This window comes from Phyllostomus hastatus, unplaced genomic scaffold (assembly GCF_019186645.2).
Source record: "Phyllostomus hastatus isolate PE091 unplaced genomic scaffold, TTU_PhHast_1.1 phas_scaffold_78, whole genome shotgun sequence".
NCBI classification, from domain to species: Eukaryota; Metazoa; Chordata; class Mammalia; order Chiroptera; family Phyllostomidae; genus Phyllostomus; species Phyllostomus hastatus.
The window spans coordinates 25,403,303-25,420,082 of record NW_025334041.1 but is presented as its reverse complement, the minus strand read 5'-3'; the positions used below and the strand labels follow the sequence as shown (position 1 = coordinate 25,420,082).

At 38.3% G+C, this 16,780-nt stretch overlaps 1 protein-coding gene across 1 annotated transcript in view; it reads left to right on the top strand.

Annotated features, from left to right (window-relative positions):
- The window catches only part of NXPH1 (neurexophilin 1), a 286,479-nt gene that overhangs the window by 220,832 nt on the left and 48,867 nt on the right, over nucleotides 1–16,780 (top strand). The window lies entirely within an intron of this gene.

The window sequence follows — 16,780 nt, the reverse complement described above, 5'->3', positions numbered from 1 at the left end:
TTGTGTTTACTATGTCCCTTGATTACATCATTTTCTCTTATGCTTGACTGAGTCTGGTGTTGTTTTGTACCATGTAGCCTAGGGGTGTAGTGGGCTGTACCATCTAGGTTTGCATACATGCACATGTTACGATGTTCGATTAATGATAAAATATTCTAATTATGCATTTCTCAGAACATATCCCTGTCACCAAGCACCATGACTATATTAAATATTTCAAAGATGCAACAAAAAGGTTATGCCTTATTTTCTGGCTTTATTGGGGTTTAATTGATAAATAAAAATTGTATATATTTAAGATATGCATGTGATGGTTTGATATACATCCACATTGTGAAATGATTATTATAATCAAGCTAATTAACACATTCATTGCCTCACACAATTACTTTTTTCTGGTGTGGTGAGATCACTTAAGATCCCCTCTCTTAACAAATTTCAAGTAATATACAGTATTACCAACTATAGTCACCATGCTGTATGTTAGATGCCCAAAACTGATTCACCTTATAACTAAAAGTTGGTGTGTATCCTTGACCATTTTCCCAGCTGCCAGTCCCTGGTAACCACCATTGTACTCTCTGGTTCTGAGTCTGACATTTTCAGATTCTACATATGAATGAGATTATTTGTCTTTCTCTGGCTTATTTCTCTTAGCATAATGTCCTCAGGTTTCTTCCATATTATGGTAAATGGTAGGATTTCTTTCATTTTATGGCAAAATAATATTCCATTGTGTATTTATATTATATTTTCTTAATCCATTCACTGGTTGACAGACACTCAGGTTGTTTCCCTGTCTTGGCTATTGTGGCTCCTGCTGCAGTAAATATGGGGGTGCTGCTGTCTCCTCAAGATTCTGTTTTACTTCCTTTGTATATGTGCGCAGCAGCAGGACTGCTTGATCCTAAGATAGTTATAGTTTTATTTTTCTGAGAAACCTCCATACAGGTGATGCACTTTTAAGCAAGTGAAGCCATTTCTACATTAGAGCATCCATGTTACCTGTTCTTATCTCTGTCCAGATGTTCAGTGGTTATAGCACAGTAAGTGCTGAAGTACGGAAGGGATGGGCGCAATACTCTGATGTGATGAGGGTGCAACACTCTGATGTGATACGGGTGCAACACTCTGGCATGTTGGGAGGTGGAATGGTTGCCTGCAAAGGACTGAGAACCAGGTCAGAGGATGTCAAGAGAAAGAGGTCTGGGCTAAAATTGGGACCTGGGGGTCATTTAGTGTACATGGAGTCATTTAACATACATGAGTATAAAATACTCTCACTTGTAAAAATGAGGGGATTGGTAGAGAATAGTGTTCCCTATGGTGTCTGCTGGCTGCTTCCTCTTTCCCTTCCCTTTGATGGGCATAATGCACACAATTTTCCTTTGTGAATCCTTTAGAAGGATCGCACACTTGACACTTCACTGTGGGTTCTATCCCTCTCTCTAGTCTTAATAATCTAGTATGATTCACACAATCTGTATGATTCACACATTTTTTTACTTATCTGGCCCCAATGTAGATGAAGTCCAAGGTCTCTTTCTACTGAAAAATTCTGTGGCTTTTTTTTTATGTATAATTGGCTGAGTGTACGTCACTGCATTCAAATATAGCTAAGGTCTGCTTCTGCTACACACCATGCTGTTTTGGGGCTAAAAGACCTGTTTTAAATTTGTTCCAATTTTCTCAGTTGCCAAGAAAATACAGGTATCCCTTGCAAAATGAATAAAGTTAACCTAACATATGGAAATTCTTAAGGAGTTCATTAATTATTAGACTCATCAGCCAGGTGAGCCAAAGGTAGCTTTCTGAAGGGAATCTAATCCTGCAACACACAGGAACAATCAGATTCTCAGTGTCTGATGGTCTTGATTCATGAAGATACCTTCCCACTCTGGAAGACAGCTAGCCATCTTTTTATTTCTGATTATGCCTGGCTACCTGGGTCTTTTATTCCACTATCTTTTTACTGAAGTTGGACATCCTGTATCATGCTGTAAGTTTCCATCTTCAGCACATTCTCTCTGTCTCAGTTGTCACTCATTCTTTTCTTTTTGTCTCCTATTGCAGAAGAAAAGAAGGCTAATCCCATCTTATCTCCCTGAAGTTTTCCCTCATCTTTCTCTCTGCTGTCTCCTTTCACACTGCCAGGACCAAGAAAACCTCCACACCTGGTGCTCCCTGGGGCAACTGCCCTCTTTCTACCCTTCTCATTGCTACACTTGTTAAATGAGTAATCTGCACTAAATTCACTTTCCATGCACTTCACCTTCTCTGGAAGTTGATAATGTTCTACTGTCCAACTAAAATTGCTTCTCCCTTGCTTTGGCTGGCATTTATTTTTGTTCTGACTTTAAAAATGCTATCTAGTTATTGTAAAAACCTAAAAGGATATAAAAAAGAAAAGAAACACCTTTAATTCCATTCTCCATAGGTAGATATAACCACAGCTAATATTTGATAACATATGATTTTATATGCTAACATTGGTGAATTTTCTTTGTCTTTATCTGTAGTTATGTATATATTATCTATGAATATAGTGGTGTTTATGCATATATGTAATATATACAAGCATACATTGATATATACATGTACACTCTGATATGTACATATAATATACATAAAAAGCATATATATAGAAAAGTATAATTCTCTTAATTTTAATAGATATAATTTTTTGCACATTTATAGCATGAAAACTACCTTAGCTCATTTATTATTTGAAAATATGATTTTTAATGATTGTTTAGTATTTTGCTATGTACCCTAACTTCAAGACTTAATCTTCACTTGTTAAGAACTTTTCTGTTATAAATAAATACTGGAATTGCTCTCTTCAAAGTTATCAATGACCGCTAGTCATCCAGCTCAATGACATCTTCTGGCATTTGGAGTAGCTGCTGAATCCCTGAGATGAACTTCCCTTGGCCTTTGATCCTCGTTCTCTTGCTCTGATTCTTTATTTTTTTTCTTCTTCCTAAATGTAGATGGTCCTCAAGGCAGTGTTCTTGGCTTTCTTACTGCAATAAACTCCCATCTGGAAAATCCACTTTTCCCAAATCTACCTTTTCTGCCTGGAAATGTATCTCATTACTATCACTTCTTTCCTTAATAAACATTTCTACCTAAAAGCAATGTTTAAAAACAATTTGGACTCATCCACCCTATGTAATATTGAACTTAACTGGCTTAAATTCAGGACTTTTGTGACCTTCAGATTTCTTTTCTTTTTTAAAGTATATTTAATTGATTATGCTATTACAGTTGTCCCATTGTTTTTGACCCTTTATTCCCCTCTTCCCTGCACCCAACCTCCCCCCAGCATTTCCTTTCCACTTTAGTTCCTGTCCATGGGTTGTACATATAAGTTCTTTGCCTTCTCCATCTCCTGTACTATTCTTGACCTCTTCCTATTTTGTACTTACTATTTGTGCTTCTTTTTCCCTGTACCTTTAACCCCATTCTTCCCCAACCCCCTCCCAGCTGATAACCCTCCATGTAATCTCCATTTCTGTGATTCTTTTCCTGTTCTAGTTGTTTGCTTAGTTTTTTTTTTTTTAGGTTCAATTGCTGATAGTAGTGAGTTTGTTGTCATTTTACTGTTTATGGTTTTGATCTTCTTCTTTTTCTTAGATAAGTTCCTTTAACATTTCACATAATAAGGGCTTGGTGATGATGAACTCCTTTAGCTTTACCTTCTCTGGGCAGCACTTTCTCTGCTCTTCCATTCCAAATGGTAGCTTTGCTGGATAGAGTAATTTTGGATGTAGGTCCTTCCCTTTCATGACTTTGATTACTTCTTTCCACCCTCTTCTTTCCTGTAACGTTCCTTTTGAGAAATTAGCTGATAGTCTTATGAGAACTCCTTTGGAGGTAACTATCTCCTTTTCTCTTGCTGCTTTTAAGATTCTCTCCTTATCTTTCATTTTGGGTAATGTAATTATGATGTGCCTTGGTATGTGCTTCCTTGGGTCCAACTTCTTTGGGACTCACTGAGCTTCCCGGACTTCCTGGAAGTCTATTTCCTTTGCCAGATTGGGGAAGCTCTCCTTCATCATTTTTTCAAATAAGTTTTCAACTTCTTGCTCTTGTTCTTTTCCTTCTGGCACCCCTATGATTCAGATGTTGGAGTGCTTAAAGTTGTCCCAGAGGTTCCTCAGCCTCTCCTAATTTTTTTTGAATTTTTTATTTCTTCATTCTGTTCTGGTTGTATGTTTATTTCTTCCTTCTGCTCTAAATCATTGATTTGAGTCCCGGTTTCTTTCCCTTCACTGTTGTTTCCCTGCATATTTGTCTTTATTTCACTTTTCATAGCCTTCACTTTTACCTCTGTTTTGTGACTGTACTCAACCATTTCTTTGAGCATCCTGATTACCAGTGTTTTGAACTCTCCTTCTGATAGGTTGGCTATCTCTTTGTTGCTTAATTCTTTTTTTTTTCTTGGAGTTTTGATCTGTTCTTTCATTTGATATTAACTATTATCTGAATTGTCCAATGCAAACCTGATCATATCAATTCTTTGTTTTACACTTTTTCTGCCAGTATGTCCAAGTTATTTTCTTTTTTTCCTTTTCCTTTAACCCTACTAAAATTAACCCTTCACTCTTTCAGTTGAACATTACTTGTAGTCCCTTCATTTTTAGGCTGCCCTATGTCTTCATTAAAAAAAGAAAAAGTACTCTTTGAAACAATAGTCAGTGGTAAAACAGGTATATATATATTATATAACAATATAATATATAATATATCTCAATATAAAAGAAGGTTTAACAACTTTTTGATACCTAAAGTATCTACATCACAGAAGAGTTTTTTCTTTTCTTTTCTTTTCTTTTCTTTTCTTTTCCTTCTTTTCTTTTTTTTTCCTTCTTTTCTTTTCTTTTCCTTTTTTAACACATTGGAGATAAGGACAGCAGTGTCTTGTTCCTGTTTCTCCAATGATTTCTGATCTGGAAGATTTTTCCTCTGTGTACCCCAGGGATTGCTTTCTAATCTTTGAGATCAATACACAGTGTGTTAGATGCACCCAAGCTGATAGTGCCTCTCACATGGTCTGACCTACCTGTGATGTGGTTATCTCCCTGAATCACCATCATGCTCTTTCATAAGAAATCCCTCTAAAATTGCCCTACCATGGGCTGTGGGCAATGTCGAGTCTGGCATTCCAGTTTAGTGTCATTCAGTTCTAATAGAGGATGTACATTGTTTAGATCACTTATTATAATTGCAAAAGTATTTCTGTACAATTATGTTCAATAAATAACATATACTATTTATGCATGTAGTGGTGCTTATAGTGTGATTTCTGTGTGAAAAATAAGCAAACTGGGTAAGTTATTATAGGAAAGTACTGTAATGTGGAGAAGGCTGTATGTTTGACTAAGGCTTTTATCATATTAAGCACCAGACTGTCATGGGCCATGGAAGCTTTCTTGGACAGATACATGCCAGAGCATTCTAATAGCACTTTTTAAATTGCCAATATAAAGTTTGACTTCTGAATGATCTTTCAGATATTTTCCAGAAAGAATGAATGTACTGATGCTCTCTTTCATTTTCAGCAAGAGAAACAGTTTAGAACATTGGAATGTTCTAAATGTAATGTAATGACCTGTGGAAGGTCATACAATTACATTCCATTAAGGCCTTTTAAAACAGAATGGCCATTTATATTCCTGGAGTTCTTAATGAAGTTCTTCTTTTTGTAGTGAAGGTGTTATTCTGTGATGGTTTCTGAAGTCATTCTAGGTGTCATTTTGAGTAGTTCTAATATCTTAGATAAGTTTCATTCAGAAAAAGCACCCTTGTTTAGAAAAATTGGGTGCGACATAAAGTTATTGCATAGATCTTAATTTTTTCAACATTTCTGAAGAGAGTGCCTAAGGATGAAATAAATAATAAACATTCTGTTGCCTGTTTAGAAAAGACCAAATAAGAAATTCAAAATCATCTTATCTAATTGCTTTCTAATCTCTACACAGTTCAACTGCTGTGACAGTTGAGGCAATTGGTGAAAAAAAAAGTTTATATTTTGAAGAAATAAAAAGTCAGGACCAAAGTCAAGGAAGCAATATTGTCTCATAGAGATGAGCTAAATGGTTTCAATTCATACCAACATTATGTACTAACTGCTGTGGATTACAAGAGCAATCTTTTATCCCTTTCCATCTTTGAGGATTTTGTGCCATTTTTCTCCCAGAGTCCCCTCTGCCATCTCTTTATGTATTACGTTTCCCAGCCCAAGCATCTGTTTTTTCCCCTGTGCACTGTTACAGAAAGAGGGAGGATGATGGAGTAAAAAGTGCCTGCATCTTGTCTTAGATAGACTTCGGTTTATACCTTCCTTTGTCACTTACTGTCGGGATTGCCTATGTAAAGTTACTGAAGTAATTCATGCTTCTGAGAGTTGATACAAAATTAGATATCTAGAAAATTTCTTAGTATAGTTGCTGACAAAATTAATTCTCAGTAATTATTGATCTGTTTTCCTATGTCATGTAAAAATACCATTGTCAATTTGGATATAGAAATTATGTTAAACCTGATAAAAGGGTTACCAACTGACTATATAAAAAGAATACATGATAAAGTACAGATATTTTAAAGAGTAGCCAAAAATAAAAATAAGCAAGCATTATATTAACACAGTTTCAATTGAGCTTTTAAACCAAATAAATACTGATGGTAGCATGAAGTTCCCAAATATAATTTGATGATGGATGCCTGTGGTCCTCTTCCTAAATTGGAGGCCACCCTGGAGAAAATATTTTAGAGATATTCTTAAAAATCCAGTGTAGGTAGAGGCTGTGTGCTATTTTGTGAAAGCCATTTGTCCCGTGGTGTGTTTCAGGTTAGAGGACCTGTCTGTCCTGGGGGTGAGGAGCGTGGGTTCTGGAGCCAAGTGCCAGGGTTAGCATTACAGATTCATCAGTGACTACATTATGTGGGCAGCTACCTAACTGTGCTTTAGGTATAAATGTGGGATAATAGTAGTTCTGTGCAATGTAGTTTGTGTGTGTGTGTTCATGGGTGTATGACAATTAACTGAGTTAATACATGTAAAGAGAGACAGCAGTTCTGGGTAAAGAATAAGTATTCTACATTTATTGGGTGCTATTATTATTATCATTAATAGTACTGGTAGCTATAGGCAATGGTATAATTTGGAAATAATTATATTTGGTAACCTTCCCAGAATTATTTTATGCTTAATGTTGACTAAGCATTAAGTATCTTCAACAACTAAAAAAAACAAAACAAAACAAAATTGCCACTATCTGAGCCTAAAATAGGGAGATCAATATTATCTGTATTTTATTTATTCATGGATAAAGTTAAAGAGTGTTGCCCTGGCTGGTGTGGCTCAGTGAATTGAGCACCAGCCTGTGAACCTAAGGGTTGCTGGTTCAATTCACAGTCAGGGCACATGCCTGGGTTGCAGGCCAAGTCCTAGGTGAGGGGGGGGGCATGTGAGAGTCAACAGCACATTGATGTGTCTCTCCCTCTCTTTCTCTTCTCTCTAAAAATATGTAAATAAAATCTTTAAAATAAAACAGACTTTAAAAAAAATAGAGTGACAGTTAAAAAAAAAGTGCTGTGGTTCGGGAAAATACTCTGTAAGATTGAATAAGGGTCTATCACCTATTGCATTCACAAATAAAATACAGTGTTGGGGTCATGTCTAAATTTAAAAAGTAGATTTTTTAAAAGACATATAAATCTATTGTGAAAACATGAATCACACCTTTATTTTGTTGTAAGATGCAACTTCAATCTCCAATACACACACATTCAATTCAGTCCTCGTAGGCAGATATTAATATTTCTGTTGTGCATATTGCAAAACTGGGGATGAGAAAGATTGTGTTTCTTGTCAAAACACACTCTGAAGCCCTGGCTGGCATAGCTCAGTGGATTGATCGTGGGCTGTGAACCAAAGTGTCGCAGGTTCGATTCTCAGCCAGGGCACATACCAGGGTTGCAGACCATGACCCCCAGCAACTGCACATTCATGTTTCTCTCTCTCTCTTTCTCCCTCCCTTCCCTTTCTAAAAATAAAAATAAATAAATCTTTTTAAAAAAGCACACACTGAGCACATGGGAGAATTCTCAATAGTTTAGTCTCTGTAAAAGTATATCATTTACTGTTATGCCACTCTGTGGGCCTTTGCTATATTTAATGCTCAGGATGTGTATATTATTTAAAAAGAGAGTTCTTTCTTATAAAGCAGTCTCAATCAAGACACAAGGGTCTGTTCAGATGGAGAGCCATGGAAGGTCTGAGGCTGGCAGAAGGGGAAGTGAACTACTCTAAAGGAATCCAGGACTTGAGGTGCTCAGAAAAGCAGAAGGCCAGAAATGAGAAGCATGGGAGAGCCTGAACATGAGATATTCTGGTAAAATGTGTCTGTATTGACAGAGGCGGGATTGTGGCTGCGCTAATGAAACAGGTTCTTGTCAATTTGGGGTGAATCATGCTGACAGCCAGCAGTGTGCACCAAAGAGTAACTCATGCTTTCTGGAGGCCTATCGCAGAAGGAAAGCAGCTAACGAGAGTCTGTGCATCGCTCTGATGAGGTACAGATGAATGCTCGTCAGGAACAATTGACCTAGAAACAGGCGAGTATTTTAAGGGGTATCTTATAGCCAAGCCCATTACCAGTCAGTGTAGGCATTTCCAGATGAAATATGTGATTTTTCTAAGCCAAGTTAGGGACAGAGCAGCCCTGAGTTTTCCTACCATTGCTGACACAGTTTTTTGGACATGGCATGCTTGGGTCGGTCCTGAAATAGATCAAAGCAAGGGTAGGCTAAATCTCCCCATCTCGGATGCCGGCAAGAGGATAGGAAATCTGGAGTCAGAGAGACCTAGATTTGGATTCCAGCTCTTCCATTAATTTGCTATCAAATTGGTAGGTTACTTTCTGTCTTGGTAAGTCCTTTTTTTTTCATCTCTAAAGCAAGACTAAGCTTACTTTGAAATGCCTAAGATAGCATATGTAGTAATACCCTGGCACACACTACGTATTTAATATATGTTGATTTCTGTCAGTACCCTTCTATTTAGTGATGAGAATTGATATGCTATGTACTACTTATCTTTTCCTGATTATAATTTCTTCACATGGTTGGTGCTTTTCTAAAGTTTGAGATTCCTTCATTTATTCGTCAATTGGATATTGAGCATGTATGGTGTGCTAGGACCTGGGCCAGGTAGTGGGGTTGTACTGACCACTTCAGAGTTTGTGGACAACTTCAATACAATGTGATGAGGACAAGATGCTGTGGGAGCACCACATACCGGTGAGGTGAAAGGTTGTCTGTGGAGCCTTCTGAAGTATTAGTATGGATTACCCAGGGAAAGGAGGGTGAGGGTGATGGGGTATTCCCCAAAAAGTGTGACATTTACAAAGACATGAAGGCCTTGGGTAGACAACCATGGGTCTTTTTCTGGTATTTTAAAGGCTATTTATGAAATTTAAATGGCTTCCAATAAATTAGTTAATCCAACTCTAACAGAGGACACACAATTCCATTAGCCCCCCTCTGTCACCCATGGCCACACTTTGTCCCATCATATCTAACTTCCAAAAGATTTCTGTGCTTCTTGGCTACGCGACCTAACCAAGCTCCAGAGCCTGGCCTCACAATTACAGGCACAGGCTTGGATATTTTTCTAAACAATTTAACAATTTAACCCCTGAGGTCAGTGTCACAAATGTTTTAGTTTAAAAAATGTATAAAGTTGTATTAGATATTAACATTTCAAAGCAGTTGTTTCTATACTTTACATATAGCCTTGAAAAAGAGTATTAGAGATGAAATAACCAGTAAGAATTGTGAATTCTTACTCTTAAGATGTGTGTTATCCTAAGCTTCCGTTGTGTGCTATAAAAGAATGAGCTTTAAGAACATTAAATTTTGTTCAAAGTATTCCATCAGCGCAAAGGCTAGAGTGCTGGAGCTCGGCACCTTGGTGGGGTTGAGTGAGTGAAAGCGAGTAGCAGGAAACTGAAGCGATTTGCATAAAGATCCACCTGAGCTTCCCAAGTCAGTCTCCCCCATGCACGTGTGAATTTTATTAGCTAGGAAAACAAGTTAGAAAGGACTTTTTCGATACAAAGAGCTTTTTCTTTGTATATTATTGGAATGTATTCTTTAAAATGTTGCTGTGCCTAGCCAAATCTAAGTACAGGGAGATGCGTGAATCTACAGAGAATGTTCTGAGCATGCTACTAGAAGAGAAGTGGTAGCCGGCGACTCAAGAATTCAGGGGGTGATTATTTGTTTATATGGAGCTTGGCTGTGCCTGTAGAGTTCCCAGTGCTTGTGACATGTTGCTTCACTGGGTGCAAGACCAGCAATTCAAATAAATCTGAGACTTCATGACATATGGAACTAAAAGCTCAGAAGTAAACATACTGATGAAACCTATAGTTTTATATTCTATTATTTAAAATCTCATTACTTATCAAGAACTGGCAAAAGCCAACTGAAATGATTAAGAGGGAAAGAGACTCTGAATCCTGTAAGAGAGTGTGAACCTTTATCATTCTAAAGGGTGCTGGTTAATGCGGATAAGCTAACCTAGGCACAAATTTATATTCTTGAACAAATACCGGGTATCTGTATTTTGTTTGTTTCAACCACCCCGTCTAACTTACAGGCTCCAAGAGAGTGTTACAGATAGGACGTGGTGTCCGTCTCTGTTGTCCTGTCTGATAGGTCAGAGTAGATGTGATGACAAAGAACAGTAAGTTTATGGGTGTATTTCATCCTTATGAATCTGGTGTTGAGACCTAAGGAAACAAAGAGAACAGTTAGTAAGGGCATTTTGAAAACCAAAATTTCCCATGCTACATTTAACCAGGTCGGTAATGGCAAAATTGGGGAATTAAAACTAAAATTTTTCTAAACTTATATTTATATCAGAGAATTTTGACTCTTTAGGAGTGTCTCAGTTCTATTCCATTTGAGTATAAGGTTAACAGAGTGTGAATATAAAAACTGTCTAAGTTTTTAATGGGAAAATATTTAGAAGTGCATTTAAGAAATGAGAGACTGAAGACAAAGTGCTAGCTTGTTAACAGGAACTGTAGATAGTAAATGCATTATTTGCTAAAAACTTTACAAGGAAAAGCAGGGGACAGATGCCGGCAACAGACATGATGTTCCCCAGAGAGGTAAGAAGGACTAGGGTAGCACAACACCAGATGATCACAGTTTCGGAACGCACAATCTGACACAGGCGCCGGGGGACATGGAGCCCGGCCAGGAACTGTGACACGGAGACAGGAAGAGATAAACCCATGTCCCCACCCTTAGTTTCAAAGGACACAAGACAACTCAAATGTATTTAATTTAGAACAAGTTAAAAGAAGACTCAAATGTATTTAATTTAGAACAAGAAACCAAAGATAAATTTACAAGTGAAAACAAGATAATTTTTCTTGATAATAAAATCATGCATTTAAGGCTTCAATTAATATAGGATTGACACTTATGAAATTAATTGATAAAAGGCACCCTCAATCCATGTTATGTCCTCAGTGTGATTAGATTAGAGTATCAATCAGTTGTCAAAAAACTGTGCATAACTGATATAGATTATATGAGATTATAAAAAATAATCTGTAGTATCAGAAAATGTAAGGATCTCAATTTTATATGGCACTAATGAAAAATGAATAATTAGAATGAGTTAAAGTATGGTGGAGCTGGAGGAAATTTTGGAGCTAATGTGCAGAGCAGGAGGAAGAAATTCATCCTTATTTTAAGCACTCCCTAAAGAAGGTGTTTTTCCTGTGTCTCAGATTGCTAGTATGATTGACTATGGGACTCATCAGCTTATGGATGCAGAAGAAGGTTATGCTGGTCATTAGGTCAAAGGGTCAGTAAAACTCTGGTTGGGTGATTGGTCTAACAGCTGATTTTGAAGTTCACACCTCTCCCCCTTTGTAGAGGAACTTTTTTTCCTTATTTTGGCTTTTGCTCAGAAGCTTGGACTTTGGCTTTTGCCTCTCTGAGGTACACTCCTCAGTTCCAGAACAACTCTGTGGGAGTTGCTCATGTCCAGTCTCTGCAGTTCAGTGTAGTGTTTCTCCAGTTGCATCTAAACTTCCTCTGGTTGTTGCTTCCTGACACCTGCACTGGAGCTGCTTGCATCAATGTGCAGTACTGCTGGTGTTCAGGAACAAAGGCCTCCCCTGGCTCCCCAGCTCCTACTGTCCTCCCTGCACTGTTCTTAGCCATGTCACAGACTCACTGGTCCCACGGGGCCTGCTGGGTAATGGGTCACTTTGTGTGGGTTGTCGCTTCTGCCATTTGCAACTCTAGGCCGCCAACCACTGCCTCCAAGTTCGTGGTCTGCACAGAAACTACTCATAATAAGGTATTCCTTTTCTCATTTTTTTGTTGTCATTTTGTTTATTGAGAGTGGACCCACAGGAGAGTTGCTTGGGACTCTTCATATTACATCTATTCTGTTCTCACAGTCCTCTCTGCCCTTCATTTTGGCTCATCCTTCTAGATTGATCTTTGCTTCACTCAACTCACCATAATACTTTAGCACCCCCTAACACATCAAGAAATATTTACAATTAAGTGTAATTCACTACAGTTTTCAACTTTATGAGCTAGGCAAATGTATTCTCAAGGTAGTGAGGTACTAGAAATGTTCATGAAATAGAATCTGCACTTTATTTATCTGCATATTTTGCATATTGGGCAGAATTTTACCTTAATCAATTTAAAATGTTTATTTGATAATTATCAGGTAGAGAAAGGGCCACTCCAGTCATGGGAAATTATTATTAGAGTCCTATTTTCAATTTTCTGTATTAATTCTCACTTGTCATAAATTAACTCTCAATATTATTCTTGGTGTGAATTGAAGGTCCTTTGACTAAGAATGAATGTCTTCTTGAGCAGATGTGTCTGAACTGGGTGAAGGATTGTTTCTTGGTGGACATAATCGCCCAGGTCTATTTGTTATAATCACTTTGTTCACATTTAAGCTAAATTAGCTGTTTGAAGAATCTGTTATTTTTTTCAGATGTGGGGTTGTATTTATGGTAGGATTACTCTGCCCATCATTGGAAACCTTCCATTCAGTGCCCATCTGGTAATTGTACAAAAGAAGTTAAATTTATTTCAAACATTTCGTGCTTAAGGTACCGTGACACTGGGGACATGGAGGCGCGTTAACCACGGCGAGGGTGTGGTGGTGGAGAAGAGGGCAGAGGGAGAGTCTGAGTCAGAGGGAGGGAACAGCACACGCAGAAAGCACAGAGTGTGGAAAGTAACATGGGCTGAGTGATGTCAGATGAATAGTCAGCCCCAGAAAAGGTTGTCAAAATAGGGAGCATGCTTCTCTAGACCAAATAATCTAAGATGGCAGATTGTACTCTGAGAAAAACACCTCCTGTCTTATAGATTATTTTCCCAAACAATTCAAGAGTAAATATTAGGTAGTAGTGCACACAGATGCTTAAGGAACACTCATTTGGTGACAGGAAAGTATTTAGAAACAAAACAAAAACAAAAAGATGTTCCTGGTGGAATTAGGAAGCTGGTGTAGGTATGTTTCAAAAAGTGAAGTACTTTGTCAAAAGATGTACTAGAGACTGGAAAATTGTAGAATTATCATGCAGTAATCAAAGGAGGAAATTCACATAATACAGGAAGGAGATCACTGGAAGAGTTGTTGATGTGAAGGTAGCACCTGGAGTGCTAATGAGGTAGCACTGGTTGGAAATACCTGCTATCAGCACATTATATAAGCAAGGAGGTGCTAAAACAGCTCCCACCTAACCCACAAGGGGAGTTTCTAGTAACAGTGTTAGTGCTGGGAAAGGATCACTGTGCTCTGAAGCTATCAGAAACCTTCCCAACACTTCAGTTGGGGTGGGCCTGAAGAGCATATCTAGTTCAATCCCTTGTTTTATTTTATTTTATTTTATTTTATTTTATTTTATTTTATTTTATTTTATTTTTCACATTTTAAAATTGTTGTTCAAATACAGTTGTCTCTAGTTCCCCCCCCCACTCCTCACCCACACCCCAGCCATCCCCACCTCCCACCTTTGATCCTACCCCCCTTTGTCTTTGTCCATGTGTCCTTTATACATGTTCCTGAAAACCCTTCGCCCTCATTCCCTCCCACCTCTCCTCTGGTTACTGTCAGTTTGTTCTTAATTTCAATGTCTCTGGGTCTATTTTGCTTGCTTGTTTGTTTTGTTGATTAGGTTCCACTTACAGGTGAGGTCATATGGTATTTGTCTTTCACCTCCTGGCTTATTTCACTTAGCATAATGCTCTCCAGTTCCACCCATGCTGTTGCAAACGGGCAAACTGAGGTTCAGAGAGGTAAAGTGAGTTGCTGTAAGTCACCCAGCTGGTTAGCAACAGAGATGGTCCTAATATCCAGTAAAAAGCTTGTTGCATGCATTTTGCTGCAGTCCCTTTATATTATAGTAAAAATCCAAAATAAAGCCAATAAACAAATAAACAAAAATAAAAAATCATGTTCTTCTGTACTTTTAATACTTCTGACACCAAGTGTATGAGTTTTCCGTACATTGCAATTCTAACACTGCCTGGAGTTAGCTTGGACTCCACAGGTTAAGGTTGGTCTTGTTGGACTGACCCCCACTTTAGATGCCAGTCACAAGCCCCAGCTGTCACCTTTGCTTCTGATCAGCATACTATATAAAACAGGAGTTCTCATGACCCCCTCCTACTTTCATCAATTTACTAGAATGGCTCATAGAACTTAGGCAAGTGCTTTACTTACTATCACTGGTTACCACAAAGGATACAGCTCAGGAACTGCCAAATGGAAGAGAACATAGTGCAAGGTATGGGGGAGGGGTGTGGAGCTTCCACGCCCTCCCCCAGAACCTTCCTGTGTTTAGCAATTTGGTAGCTTTGATGGAGGTCCCATTACTTAAGCACGACTGATAAATCATTGGCCACTGGCGACTGAACTCAGTCTCCAGCCCCTCTGCTCTCCGGGCAGGTCTGGGAGGAGGGCTGAAAGGTCCAACCCTCTAATCACAGGAACAAAGTTTGTTCCGCTGGCAACCAGCTGCTATCCCCCAAAGTCATTCATTAACATAAACTCAGAAGAGGTTGAAAAAGGCTGGCTATATTTTAACACAGGACATTCTTAACACTTCTATCATTCAGGACCTTCCAATGGTCCTAGAAGCTCTCTGCCAGGAACCAGGGATGAAGAAAAAAAATTATTATATCACATGTTAGGTAAATTGATAAATAGACATTTGTGGGGAAATTAAGTGGCCTTTCCAAGTCCTTTAATTTCAGAGCTATAATAATAATCTAGCATTTTCACTTTAAGATTTGAGATCTTTCTATCATATCCCACAACATTTTGTGAATAAGTACTTATTTTGTGATCCAGGTTCTATATGATAAATACCACATTTCAACTGGAACCGATTTATATTTCTTTCTGAAAAAGTTAAGTGATCTTGAGATATTTGGAGATAATTTTACCAGTAAATTTTTTCCAGAGATGAAGGGACTTTGTGCTTATTACAATATATATGTTTGACATACGATTTGATACATAACTTAATAAAACTACTCGGAGTGGGAAAAGCCCATTGGGTAGGCTGGTACCCCTGTCCTTCCCTGCACTGGACCATGGGTGTCCATGGCTGGCCACCTAGCCATGAGTGGCAGACAGAAGGATGATCTGGCTGAGTCTTGGAGGTAGAGGCCCTTGATCACCTTCAGCAATACACGTGGGGGAGCCTACACCACTGAAAGGACAGGCAAGTGGCACAGCCTTTAGTGAGGGTGGATGGGGATGGCGCAGGGTCCTGGCGAGAGGCCAAGGTTGGAGTCTAAGGCCTAAACCAAACAGAGGGACATAGAAACCCCCGGGATACTTTGGGTGGGCATGAGGGAATACAGAGCTCCCAACCAGGATGGCTGGTTCAGCAAGAGCAGAAGCTGAGTGCACATACACAGGTGGGAAGAGAATTCAGACATTTGTTAGAGGCATAGGCCTTTGGAGTAGTAATTCTTTAACCTAACTAAGTGTCAGAAGGTCCCTGGGATGAGAGTCCCAGGCTGGTGGTTAGGAGATGCATTCTGACTTCATAGGTCATTAATCAGGATCAGGAACCTGTGCTTTTAAAAACATCCTAAAAGATTCGGACATACAACTGGGTATAGAGTTATGTCCCTCTGGAAATTCTTTATAGTATAAACAAAATGATTCAATGATTGTATTTTAATGTTTAGCATAGTATCTGCAATACTTATAAGAGATTACCTTCACCTTGCCAAATTTCTTTGGTTCATATAAGGATCATAAAAATAAGAGGCAAGACTCTCCTCTCCTATTCTTATATCATTGGGGCAAAATATGTGTATGTATCACTTGAAATAGGCATGAGTGGGATCATACAGATACAAAATTGAAACATAATCTCATGTCCCCAGTGCTTAATGGAAATGAATACCCAGTGACTAAATTCTTGGCATGAATAAACAGAAGTATTCACCATCAGTCGGAAGAAGTCACTGTAGCATTTTACAAAGGATGAATGATGCCTCTTCAGAAATGGAGCACAAAGTATGCCATTTAAAGGAATGCACACACTATTAACCTTTTTATAGTTCAAGTCGTTAATGATGTTGAATATGTTCAGATATCAGAGAAGATGGATTTACCCGGAGGCAGCTTGTTGGAGCAAAAAGAGCTCTGATTTCAATTCAAGAAATCTGGGTTTTACCTCTC